General features: G+C 35.5%; 1 long non-coding RNA gene across 3 annotated transcripts in view; it reads right to left on the bottom strand.

The window, feature by feature from the left end:
• The window catches only part of LOC128911471 (uncharacterized), a 574,472-nt gene that overhangs the window by 146,588 nt on the left and 414,476 nt on the right, over window positions 1-13,408 (bottom strand). The gene's annotated exons all lie outside the window — the stretch shown is intronic.

The raw sequence follows: 13,408 nt of genomic DNA, 5'->3' as shown, positions 1-13,408 counted from the left end.
GTATTTTGAAAAATTAATCCTTTCTTTAACATTGCTTGATATAACTAGAAACTCTTCAGTTTTGATTCTTGACTTTTAAGTAGAAGTGCAGCACGGTAACATTGAATGCATGACTTCAGTGTTACCAAAACTGTTTTAATTTAGAAATATATCTCTGCCAAGAGCCTCATCTTTCAAAAATGTCCAGTAGTATTGCAGTTCCTCTAGCTTACTTAATTTGGTTTTTACGTAAAAATACAATAACAGAGAAGCAGAAGAGTCAAGGTTTTCCCATTTTTATTTTTAGATTCTACTCGACTTCACAAATGCAGCAATGCCTGTTATACTCTATTGAGGACTGATCTTTTGTGTTTGCACATCAGGTGTAGAGGAGATGATAAAAGGGATTGAAAATTTTAGTCACAGCAGGTTATGTTGCTTAGCCAGAAATATATTGTGCTGCAGTAATGTAAAAAATGTCACAAAAGAACCTTTACATAACTACTCAAAAGTCCACTAGCTACTCTTTGTACTTGTCTTTATAAGGGAAGGTCCTACACCTGAAGAGCCTCAATTCAAAATATAAACTCCTATTTCCCGTCAGAATCTTTTTCAGCTTGGTTTTTATTTTTAATGGATAAGAAGCCACATTTTAAAATCGTAGATTGAGGCCTCTCCTGTCCTCTTTGTATTTTTCTGAAGCAAAAGGCTGCTTATCTTACAGCATTGCAGCTGTTAGTCTTTTAATCTGTTTGCGTATTTCTCCCTTTTAATTCTAAAAATGTGTCACGCCTTTAGAACATGTTCTAATCTGTATTACTTATTCATTCCAAAGTATCTACACATTTCATTTTCCAGAGTAAATAAAAAAAAATAAAATAAACAGCACTGACTATTACAAAATGGAAATTATGCAGCATATCGTAATTATCATTCACCAAACTTCTTGAACGTGACATTCAAAAATGAAGTTTCAAATGTCAACTATTTTGTAGTAAAATTCAAATGTATGTATGGTTATTGAGAAAACATACCTCTTGGCTAAACATTGTAAATAAAATTATACTCAAGTAATATCACACCTATGGGACAATTCATGCATTTACCATAAATTAGATCACATTCAATATGTAAAAGCTATTTATAAGATAATCACAGAGCTACAGCTTACTTTTCTGTAGCCATGGTACAAGCTGCCTATAAACTTGCTTTTCTGGACAACAGAATAACAGATAAAGGTCATTGGACAGTAAAGTTCTTTGCCTTGCTTGGTATAAGTTGCAGCCTTCTATCACCTGGAAGGTTAATGGTGCATGGAAGTGAGTAGCTGAAATATTTCATATTGACCTAAAAGAGTTGTAGGCCTAGAAACATCTTCTTAAAATTAAAATTTGAATGACTCTCCACTGATACCAAATTGATCAGAAAAACAAGGGCACAGGAGGGTGGCAAAGTCTACAGGAGACTCAAGTTTTACATATGTCTTGTAAATGGCTTTTACACATTACAAAAGCTTAATAATATCAAAGCTAGAGTAACTACATTGCCTTTCCCTTAACTTTGACATCGTTCCAACTTATTATTTTCTTCATAGCATTTAATTTGAATAGAGCAAATTTTTTTAAAGGCACTGAAATGACAAAGGCCATGGTGGATCACTTCCACAATTATCTGGTTGACTTCTCTGACATGATGAATAGCATGTGTTTTTTTTCATTCAAACATCAAGCAACTCTAGGCCTTGTGACTGAGCAAAAATTGGGAGAAATGGTTACATGCTCAACTTGAACAAGCTAAGCATGAGTCTTGGAGAAGACATGGTAAGAAAGGCATCCTAGAGAGAGTAGAACTAAATATGAGTGATATTACATATGGTCATAAGATTGTCAAAAATTATATTAATGCTAATAACAAAGGAGGAGAATGCAGCAGGAACAATGCAAACTTTTATGTTTCACATGCACACCTGCACTGCTGAAATGTCAAACTAGACTGAAAAAAGACATTGACTAGAAAATGAAAAAGTCCGTATACTGTGTAGTAGGGAAAATCTACGTTTAATGACTAAATCAGAAATGAAACCAGAGATAAAATGAATAGCATAAGTATGTCATTAAGGTCTATATTAGATCTTTAAAATTATCACACTAAACACTGAATAACAATCCTAGACACTGATCTACTTGACTTCACAAAAGTTCTTCCTAGCAAGGAGTTTAAGACAACACTGAACAAAAAGCCTTTGAATAAGTGACCAAAAGAGGTAAAAAGTGTGTCTGTGTGTGAGAAAAAGAAAAAAACACAAAAGAAAATCCAATTTCAGAAACACACCCTGAAAATTTGTATGCTACAGAATACAAGGAATAATTTCAATGTCAAATTCTTGTGTTGTTACCTACAGAATTGCATAGAACTTCCGTGGTCATATTTTGAAAGATTACACAACACACAAAAAGTTCAACTCTGTGCAATTTTACTTGCCATCCACACGTTGATAATCTCTAAGGATAAATTCCTACACAGCTTTCCCCGCCACCCCCCTCAGCTACTCAAAAGGGAAAATGTCATCTGTTGTAACAGCAGGTGATCAAACAATTGTAACGCACTAATACCAGCTTCCCTAATGTTTAGTTACTTACTGGAGATCACTAATGATACTACTTTTATCCTGGTGGCATAAGGTTAGCCCAAAAATGGAAAAACCTTGCTCTACGTAAAAGCCAGTGTTTTGAGCCAGAGAGAAAACACCATATGGAAAATTGTTTCCTTCTGCATCACCATCAAATGATTTCTAATTGCTGTTAAAAGCTTCTTATGATTTAAGAGATTATTTTTGTAGACATTCATATACATGCAGGCACTCCTACATTCTTGATGCAATTGCTAATCAGCTATCTATTTTAATTATTAATCACACACTTAGTTAAATTGCTAGTACACGGTGCTTTTTGCAGGCACTAGCACAAAATTTGGCATAAAAATTCTACTTAACATTTATAGGAGGAGTTTTCTTCACCTTGTGCAAATGGATATCTGTAACCCATTCACTAGCTCCATACTACGTTTTTTGTCCAGGTTGCAATATCATTTAACATCAGAGCATGAAACATCCTTAATATCTGTTCAGCATTTTTCTGAATCTCTTTTCTTGAATTAGAGGAGGTTAGCCTGTATTTAACCTTTTATTTCACCATAGGAATTCTCTGAACTTTCTGTTTGAGATAACAGTTTGGCCTTACTTTACATCTCCCGTGAAATAATCAAAATAAAGTTTTAGGGCTTGTTGTAGACATCTGAACAAAACAGCCATATTTCCAAGATTTTTCAGATTCTAGCACCTCCTATTTTGCTGCAATGTTGCAAATGTTTCTGAAAATTCTGATCATTCAAATTCCATATCCGGAGAGAACAGAACAAGAAGTTCAATGTAAAGTTCTATTTGTAGGTTTTTTCGCATGTTAAGTAGAATACAAATACAAAGGAAACAAAGCAGCAACTCTTTTTTCATGGAATAGCATAAGTTAACTGCAAAGGACTGTAATCTAAATACATTCATTTTTTTCTTCAATTAATTATGAAAATATGGTGCTATACCACAACCATACAGCAATAATGAACCTTTACAAAGTGGGGGGAGAGAAGTTTTTATGGTCATAATAACAGTAACGTATTCTGTCCCAGAACTAATTTTGTTCTTTGGGTTTGGGTGGTTTTTTTTCCCCTCCTCATTTTTTTTTTAACTTTCCCATTGGAAATGACAACATGCTTTTCATGTTCAATGCAACAGTTAGAGGATATTCAGGTTAAGTATAACATCTGGCAATATACTTCTCTGATATTTCAGATTAGTTTTATTGTTCTTTTTTTATGTTTCTGTGAATCTAAAATATGTTCTAAATCAACAGCAAAATAACAAAAAAAAAAAAGCATTTCTACCTCAAATAATAGCATAACCAGGAAGCATGCAACTCTTTTACTTAACATTAAAAAATTCTTGGAAACATTGTTTTCAACTGAGTGAATTCATTATAGTCTGCAATAGATATTTACAGTTGCTCATATTGCAGATGGTATCTTGGAATTTTTATATGAATAGATTTTACGCTGAATGTTACTTCAACCTAATCTTCTGTCACTAAGTGTAAAATGCTGGACAACGTCATTAGTGCAATTAATTAAGCAGCCAATGCATTGTGCAGAGGATATTGAATTATATCACATTGGAATTGCATAGCATGAAGCGTCATAACCAGGTTGGTTTGAAATACTTGTATCCATCATTACAACATCATTCAGTGCCACAGAGAGACGGAACTAAATCATCCAGTGATTATCCAGCCACTGATTTCCTATTTCAGCCTAGTTTGACCTATATATGAATATTCTTTCTCGATTTTCTCCTTGAACATGCATCCTGTGTGAATACTTAAAAGCAGATGTAGTACAATGGTCATACTGGAAAACATGGCTACATTTTAACAGCCTTTACCAAGAAAGTCCTGTTATATATATCTGAGAAATATAGTCTGGTAGAAACATTTAGCCAATGCTTCATACTGGTTTGAAGGTGAGCAGGTTAGTGGATGTGTTTATCAAAATTACTTGAAGACAGGAGATTATTGCTCCATCACTATAATACTTGAAATGTTTATTCCACACCCTTTCCAGAAATTATTGCAAACTATAATAAGTCAGAAATCCCAGAATTTTTAAACAGTGAGAAGATCAAAGAGGTTAAAGACATGCAAAGTGTTATATATCCGCTGACTGGCAGGAATGTAGGTTGTAATCACCAAAGTAAATATTTCTGAATAGCATTCAGGAAACTGATCTAGCAATGACATTTTAAGCTTTTACAGTTTATGTCGTATTATCAAATTGATTTCTGCTATGCATGTTACTTTCCTAGATTGCATGAGTAGTAGTGGTGGTTACAAGTTTTCTAGCATAATCTTCTTCCTGCCCAAATGTTTTTTCCAGTAGAAGCTGACATTATTTGTGACAAACAGCCAGCTTCAAGTTAACTTTTCAGTGTGTTTATTTCAATATTTGACTTCTAATTATCCCAGAATAAACTTTCATGACCTGATTTATGGTTATATTTGAGAATTTCTGTTTAAAATTTTCAGATTCAGTTTAGGACAGGTAAAAAATTTAAAAAATTCTCACATCTCAAAAAAAAAAAAAGGCAAAAAAAAAAGCCCTGCCTCACAGACAAATAATTTTACCTTCCTATTGTTTAATTAGTCCATAATTTATTTCAAGTGAAACAACACAGGCACCTACAGCTGCATGACTGGAAAAGCAGCACCGTGACAGGTTTGCATTCTTAATTCTGATGGTACCAAACTTTGGAGAGTAACATATAAACACCTAGAGGTGTTTGGCTTACTGAAAGGGACTGAGGAAGAGGTTGAGTTCAGTCAATTCAAAACTGATTCTTAATGATTTCCTTCCATAAATAATTCTATATTTTAACTAGATAGTTCTCTAAACTACCTGGCAAGATTAAGTTGTTTGACTGTTTTCAGAGGTCTTCAAATGCAAAACAACCTAACTGGATATTTACTTCTCAAGGACACATGCAATTTTGCAGTTAACATGCTTCATGGTCTCTGATTCTGTTTATACAGCACTCACTCCTAAATTCACTAGCCATGAAATCTGCACCCGATTTAAGAAGGGGTTGCCAATACTTCTGCAGTCCTGCAGAGAATTGTAGCATGTATTGTTACCATCTTACTGTGCGCCGATTTCAATGTGTGCAAAGACATAACATATTTCTTACTTTTCCCAGCTTTTTCTACAACGCTGCCTGAGAAAGATTTGTTTTTACTTTTCCTGTCATATTTCAGTAGTATGTAAGATTGAAAGATATTACCTGATCTGCTGAATCTGTATTTACCCTCCTATGAGCATACTAAAATTCCAGTGACCGTATATTTATCAACCTCGTCTGCATTTAATATGCACGTTAACATACTGTGTATTTATGATGAGCAATTGTTAGAATCAGAATTACTAGGAGATTCTTAATTAAAATGTGATCTCATGATTCCTGTGGCTGCTATGGCAACTCAGGCTAAATAAAAAAATTCTAACTGATACTACATCAGCATTCTTTGTTATTTTCAATGTAAATGAATGATCGCCTCACTACATTAACAACAACTCTGCTTACTTTATTGGTATGATTTATTTTTCCATAGGAATGCAGCCTTAGGGATTCATTTTATGTTACTTATTCTCTGATCAGAAAAAATTCAATAAATTCAGCCACTAATGACAAATACATTCATGGTATGTGACTGACTGTGATATTGAATCCATCTGGGTTCTGATGACAGAAGAGTTTTAAATAGATGATTTCAAATTGCCAAAGAATTATCTTTCAATATTCCAAAGAACCCTTTTTTGTCAAACATTTGTCTTCTAATTAAAAAAGCCACTACTTGCTCAGCAGTGCAAAAGTAGGTAAAAAAAAAAAAAAAAAAAAAGCTACATAGAATCATAGAAGCGTTGAGGTTGGAAGGGACCTTAAAGATCATCAGGTTCCAACCCACCCTGCCCAGGGCAGGGACACCTCCCACTAGACCAGGCTGCTCAAAGCCCCATCCAGCCTGGCCTTGAACACTTCCAGGGAGGGGGCCTCAACAACTTTGCTGGGCAACCTGTTCCAGTGTCTCACCACCCTCATTATGACGAATTTCTTCCTGATACCAACCCTAAATCCACCCTCTTCCAGTTTGAAGCCACTACCCCTTGTCCTATCACTACATGCCCTTGTAAAAAGTTCCTCTCCAACTTTCTTGTAGAAAATGGATTCAATATGATTCCAATATTCTACTGCCTCCCACTGCAAATTATTTGAACAGAATTGTGTATAATGGCAAGCATCTTACATAAAAATTCTCATAAAAATTAATGGCAATTGCAATCTTTAAAAATTAGACGACAAAAATGTTAGAAGTTTTATGACATTTGTGTGTTATCATGTTATCCCATTGCGCTTTTCACAGTGTGTGACAATTTGAGAGTCCATTTCTATGGAAGTGACTTAAGAATAGAGATGAAGATGTATAGATATCATAGAATCCGACTCCATTCTTTACCCAGTGAAAAATTAAATGGCAACTTCTGGGATGAGTAGAGAGATATGCATGACATACAACTTATCGATGGAGAAACACTGCAGACAAAAATTGCTGCTTGATACTTAAGTAATGTAATTAGCAGTTCACAGCAGGACAGATGAACAACAAGGATGGAGCTGCACCATAACACCCAAAACCAGCCTGAGTTGTTCACCGCATACTGACCTCTCTTACATTCAAAGTAATGTGAAACCCCTCCACAGCTATTGTAACTAAAAATACTATTACAGAAATTGTTAGGTATAATATAAGTTATGTTTTTCTCCCAAGCTCTCATCTACAGTTAGCTGTTCTTTAGCTCTGAAGAATCTTATGGGTTGTCGTAACATACACACAGATACAAGTAGTGCAGATTATACTGTTACCAACCACCAAAATATAGAACACAATATGCATAGGTGAGAAAATTGCTAACTCCAAACCATTGCCTGTCCTTTAAGCAACTGTTGATATGTGACAACATATTTGCCACTAAGGTAGCACCGCACACAGTCAAATTAGTTTATCACCCATAATGTTACATATTGGTGATCTCTTAGTTATGGGCCTCTTAGTTTGAAGTTTGCTGGTTGGTTATTGAGGTTATTACTCTTCTGCTGGTGCAAAGCACATACAACTAAAATGACCCACAAGAATTAGACAAGTGACAGATCAAGCACTGAAATATTAGAAAATTTTGCTTATAGAAAATTCTGCCTTTTTTTAAACGGGACAATTTGTTGCTAAAATTATTAAGACAATTCCATTTGCTAAGGCAAACAGTTGCTTTTTTCAATTCTCTCCAGATCCCTCAAATACATAGATATTTTTAAATCTCTTCAATTCTGAAAATTTCACAGCAAGGCCACCAGGTGAAACCAATGAAAACCCAAAGCAAACCTCCTCCAGTGCCTGAGAATGATTTGAACTAGGGTTAATTCCTCCCAGATTAACATGGTTTTGTTGCTCATTTCTTCCCACACAATGCCAATATAAATAGGAATTTATAGGATCAAACACAGCAGGGATGCAATTAATATTCTTTACATTATGTTTTGGAATGGAGATGGTAAACACGTGGTGCTGGGTGTAACCTTGGTATCAGGTCACCAAGGAAACAAAAAAGTGACTATTTAAAACTTGCACTTATTTGCAATCAGAATTTTGCCTTACTCAAACACTTTCAAGATAGGTTTGTGTAGTAAATTACCACTTATCACCACACAAAGGTTATTCATCATAATATATGCTTAAACATTTACATCATTTGAATATCAAGCAAATCTAAGTATTTGCTCTGAGCTTCAAATTGAGCTATTTTGCAGCAAGCAAATCTGAAAAAATTTCATCGAGAAAAATGCAAGTGCTGTAAGAATTAGAAGCAAAGAATAAAATTTAATTGCTCCATCTATTTTAAGGGCAAATAGAATCTTCAATTAAGTTGCAGCGGGACTATGATTTTGGAAAACGTTTAATAAATTTTGTCAATGTCATGATTCCAAAACTTTTTCAAGCTCACACAGAAAGAGTCAGAATGCAGAACTTAGTTAAATGCAGCTATGTTTCCTCACGGCAGGAATAAAACTAGTATAGCCTCCCGTTTTTGCTGACATTTGTAATCTGCATGTTGTCATCAGGTGAGCTTAGAAATACCCGTTGGGGTTATTCACTTCCGGTCAAACATCATAGGAAATATTATTATACGTAGCACTTTTTATATTTACAGGTCATTTGCTTACTCGTTTTTGTGACAACTAGAGGTTGGTGGCAGTTTGCCCTTCATGTGAACTGATCTGATGCTTACCCACTGGAGTCTGATTGCAGGCAGTATGGGGGTGAGGGGGAGCCGAAGCTTTTCATCCTTTTCAGAACTAACCAGTATCTTGTGATCAGCATATTAGATACGTAACAAATCTTAATACTTGAGACTTCAACAGGAAAGACTACATTTACTTCAAAAATGTATGTGAACTAAAGTGTATCACAGACTATGTTACTTTTCAATTCATATAAGTAAGGCAATTACCATTTAAAATATCCTGTATAGGTGTTAGACACACATACTGTGGTATGTTTACTCACACTGAATGATGCCTAACTCTACAAACAGACCAATTTCAATGGAATAGTTTCCAGTGCAGTATCAAAACTTAGCTCCTGACAAACAGTAAGATTTAGCGAAAAGTCAAGAGTATTTTTCTAAAGGGCAGTATATATATTTTTAGAGGCCTGTTGGTACTGATTCAATGAAATTAGAAGTTATTACGTCAAGTGAGATTTTCCGGCTATTCCATTCATTTGCGATGCTGTCTTCTCTGTATTTGATTCAAGTAGAGTCAATCCAAGCTATATTTAAAATGCAAGTGGCTGTTCTCTCGCTGTGTTTCTGAATTAAGCTTGGAGTATGCACATCCCATGTTCTGAAAATCCCTTCACATGAAAATGTCACATTAACACAAATAATATTCAAATGGAGAAGTTGTCACCTCCTTCCACTAACACAAAAGACAAGTACCATGCAGCAAATTTTGTTCAGTTTGGAAGTACGCACACCAGCTTTAAATAGCTAATTTAGAGAGCTCAGGAATTAACCTACTTAAGTTTCTTATCTAACAATTTTAGTGAGATTCTACATTCCACGTTGCATTGGCAATACCTCAGCAAACCAGAATGTAAATAGTATCTCACTGAAAATGCATTGTTTAGGTTTCCAAGAATTTTTAAGAAGAGTCTTTTGTAAGATGGATCCTTCTCTTCTGTTGTCAGCAGCTGTATTTCATGACACATAAACCACTGCTTTATGATTAATTACTCCAGCCACCAAAATATGGAAAGGTAACAAAAATCCAAATAAAGGAATTACATACCCAAAGGATTCCTGTGTCACTATGATGTGATCAAGATCTGGCCACTAAGTCAAATCTTTTAACCTCTTCCGGTGATGCTGGAAAGGAGGCAGCAGACACGGAGTCAACGAAATGGATACTATGCAGCGCTTTCTAAAAGACATTTGCAAAGAGTTCTGGGATCCTTTTTGTTCTGTACAGTTCATTACTTGGGATTTCTGAAGAAATTATTCTGCTGTGTTTGTAAAAAGAGGACAAAAAGACTCAAATAAAAGAATTCTATTCTAGAGAAAGTGAGCTCTAATGGAAGGTATAGACTTGTATCTTAAGGTGGAGAAAAATTATGAAGTTTTATCTCTCACGAGACTGAAGTTGGAAATGATAAGTATGTCATTAAAACAATGGGTAGATTTTCCCATGGCAGGGAAGAAGTAGACAGTCAAAAAGACCAGCTACTGGAAATTAGACTTACTTCTCCAATGCTGATTTTGGACATCCAACATACATCTTCAGGGAAATGCAAACAGAATTCAAGTCATGCTATTCTGAGATAAATGGCAGCTTTGCCAATGAGATGAAGTCTACAGCCAGTAGAAAACCCAAATATTTATAGAGGAAGGCCTAAACTGTTCTGCCACAGCCAGTGTCAATAGGAATAACTTAAATCGATGTTAATAGTGCTTTAGTTGAGAGCTCAGGCAAACTCTAAGACATGAAACTGTATCCCCTCTATGTGTGTATGAGGATTTCAACATTTTAGTTCTATCCTATTCATCTGCTCATATTTTTGCTCTGAATAGTACTCTCTTAATCTCTTTAATTCTGTGAATTCTTTTTTGCATAATACATTAAAAGCCAATTGTAATGGGATATGACCCTTTTTTCTTTGACAGAACAAAAAGAACTTAGGAATCTGCCAATACTGGGTAAAACATTTTGTTCCTTACAACTGCTGTAGACAAAATGCTCAACAGGCTTCTCATTTGGAATATATTTTAAATTCTCCCTGACAGGTGACTTCATCAATGTCACTATAAGAATGTTGTTCAGTCTCATTAAAAAAAAAAGAAAGGGAAGAAAACCAATATCCTCATTATACTTCCTTTAGTCACTGATTTTCAGAAACTATTAACAGGCCTCCAGTCTTACTTTTTCACTCTTTCTTTGTGATAAATAGGCTACAAGTACTCAAGGAAAAGAGTCACATTCATCTAAAGTTAAGTTTGAATATACTTGGGTGTTGAATATACTGGTACAAAAGAAACTTGGTTGGATGTTCTTTTTTTTTTTTACCTCAAGGAATATGCTTCTTACAATAAATTGTGAGTAGCACTTGTTAGACTGATATGGGAACACATTTATGATCAGGCCATGTGAGCAGGCAGAGCTAGGTATTTTGGCATGGTAGGGGGCAGCAGGTGTCCTCTGACAGATACTGAATTATGTTTGAGCTGGAGACAAACGGACCTTCCAAATCAATGCTTAGCCGGTTTGTCAGACAATATAAAGAAATCCTTATCATGCTTGCAGTGTCTGATATGTAGATAAATAGCTATGTCAGCATTCTAAAGTCACAAGAGTCCTTCTCTTGTAAAACTTTATGTATTTATTAGGAGTAGTTTCAGAAATATTTTCTAAACCATAAGTCCCATTCTTCAGCGCTGACCTCAAAACACGAGCAAGGAACCAACCTAACAACATTACTGAAAATACTGTTGAGTATATCAAATGAATCAGAATAACAGAATATAGAAATTAAATGAAAGAGATGCATGAACAGTATAGCTGTATGAAAGTAAAACAGAAGAGACTTAATGCTTAACATTCTCATAAGTTTTAAGATGCTGGGAAACACTACTTATGCAGCTACCCTAAAAGCTTGGCCCAATCTCAGATACCACAGGTTGAATGGAACGAAGGACTCCTTTCACCTGCACGTGAAAATCTCTGCATGAACATCAGCTCAGTGCCAGAAAAACACTGCCTTATGGCAGAGCCCTGCTTCGGCACCTACTCATTAATAAAAAGCTGCATAGAAATGAGGAGGTAAATGGATGCTCTTCATTGCATCCCCTTTGCATTTTATTGGAGGAGTGGAGAGGTGGTAAATACAGAAATGTTTATTTCCTATATAAGTTCCCCAAAACAGTTGTTAAGTGTGCTATGTATATTACTAAACCCCCGTTCCCTTGATCATCCCACCACATGCATAATTCACTCTCAGCTTGCTTTGAGTTTAGAGTTCAAACTGAGTTACAATAAGGAATTTCCGTTAGAGGTTTATTTCTCTACAAAGTACTTTAACTTCTGTTGTTTAATTGAGGGTGTAGAGTAGATGTTATCAAAGCCAGTTCGTAAAGAGCCGAATAGAACTGAAGAAAGCCCCCCTGGAGAGGGGAGCAGAGACCCACCATGCCCGAGCCCCGTGTCCGTGGCCTGTGCCAGTTCAGCCTTCAGAACTAAGGAATGGAATCCCTTCTATTACAGTTAATTTCAGCCCAGTGTAGAAGATGATAAAGATAATAAGAAGTGCTAATGATTAATCAGCTAACGTACAAATGCTTCTGTAACTGGTAAAGCTCCAAGAAGCACAGTGACCTAATTGCTTTCTGTAGACAACAGAAGGATAAACTACAAAATGGAGCACACTGAAAAACTGAAACCAGTGGGAAAGAGAAGTCTTTTGTACTCTTATTCACGTGAGGGCAGAGGAAGCTCTCTGAAAAAGAGAGCAAAAAGCTGTAATACAGTCCAAACTTGCAAAATTGTTTCATTAGACTGCAATAGGATTTTCTCTTAGAGTTTAGCAAATACTGTCACTTGGTCGAGTGACAAATAACAAGAGCCATGTTCCTGCTCAAAGAATATTTAACAGTTTTCATCCATCCGGTGCTGAAGGTATAATTAGTTATATGATTATATTTCTGGCTAGGGACTAGAAACCAGGGTTCCTTACTCCAAGAGAGTATAGCCAGAGAAGGTAGGGCAAAGCTATGCTCTTTTTTTCTGAGATAGACAAGATGCAGAAAAACACTCTATTATTTTAAGGTTTGGAAAGAAACATTTTATCACCAAACATTTTTACAAAGAAAATCTACGTGGAAAGGGGGAAAACAAAAGGAATGGCTTTTGTTTCAGCTGCTGAGATGCATGCTGGTGGGGGTTTTTATTCTCTCTGTAAAGGTTTCTGAAGTACACCTTTCACACCAAACAAAACGTAGCATAGAAAAAACTCGTCTCTTATGATCTTTACACAAACAAAATTCACTGAACTTGAAGGGAATTAAAAAGAATACAGAAGAAAAGGCACCAAGATTAAGAGGACATGGGAAAAGGAAAAGAATGGATTTGACAAGCTAATAGTCTTCCCAGAAACCCATACAGCTACTCAGCACTCTTTTGTGGTTGGTCTTTTATTTGAATCTTTTTTCGGCAAGAAATAGGCTCTTA

Source organism: Rissa tridactyla, chromosome 6 (assembly GCF_028500815.1).
Source record: "Rissa tridactyla isolate bRisTri1 chromosome 6, bRisTri1.patW.cur.20221130, whole genome shotgun sequence".
Lineage (NCBI taxonomy): Eukaryota > Metazoa > Chordata > Aves > Charadriiformes > Laridae > Rissa > Rissa tridactyla.
The sequence above is the reverse complement of the archived record's forward strand: the minus strand, read 5'-3'. Positions and strand labels throughout refer to the sequence as shown.